Source organism: Morone saxatilis, unplaced genomic scaffold (assembly GCF_004916995.1).
Source record: "Morone saxatilis isolate NCDOM2014 unplaced genomic scaffold, NCSU_SB_2.0 Contig15, whole genome shotgun sequence".
In the NCBI taxonomy this organism is placed as follows: Eukaryota; Metazoa; Chordata; class Actinopteri; family Moronidae; genus Morone; species Morone saxatilis.
In genome coordinates, this window is record NW_023339707.1 from 1,180,891 (window position 1) to 1,181,731 (window position 841).

The following is an 841-nucleotide window of genomic DNA, read 5'->3' on the forward strand; positions in this document are numbered from 1 at the left end:
TGTTTTCATTAGTGTATAACTGCCTGAAAATAAGAAGTGTTGCATTTCAGTTGTCTTAGAATGAGCCATGTCAGTCGCCCGGAAAGAACAAAGCAAACACTGGCTGTAGATAGGTTAGGATAGGAACTTTTTAATATGTTGCAGCGTTGCACTAACAAGCTATGTTGTTGTAAAAATCAAATGTAAATGTGGCCACCACAAGAGGATCACATGTATGTTGTTTAGCAGACAGCTGTAAGATAAATCGGAGTATCAACACATTAGTGGCCCTGTCTACAGCCAGTGTTTGGTTTGTCCCTGGGCTACTGTAGGGTCTTGGTGGACTCCGCCAGAAGAGGACCCCCTCTCTCTGTAGATACAAACAGCTCATTCTAAGGTAACAAAATCACAACAATTGTTATTTTCAGGTGATTATACACCAATGAAAACATACCTATAAAGATTATATTCCATTTCTGACAACAGATCCTCCTAAATATTACACACTGGACCTTTAATGAAATACACTGAAACCTGTGGCAGCCTGAAAAAACATGCAAAAACACCAGTGTGCTTCTTTGATAGTTTGCCATTACTGTCATGCCACTACCTAATACAGTTCACCGTGCTTCCCAAAAACATGTCAAAGTTGAGACGTGCCCGTACTCTTAACAGTGGGACTGAGGTCGTCTTGGTCACAAGGTGATTTTTGGGAATTGAGGCCATCTGCACAACCATGATACGTTCTCGCCAAAGCACTGCCAGAAACATCTTGTTGGTCTATTTTTACACCAGACATCTGGAGTGCTTTAGCTAATTAAGGTCACATTCTGCTGTATTTTAATCATTTTTTTCTCTTCAA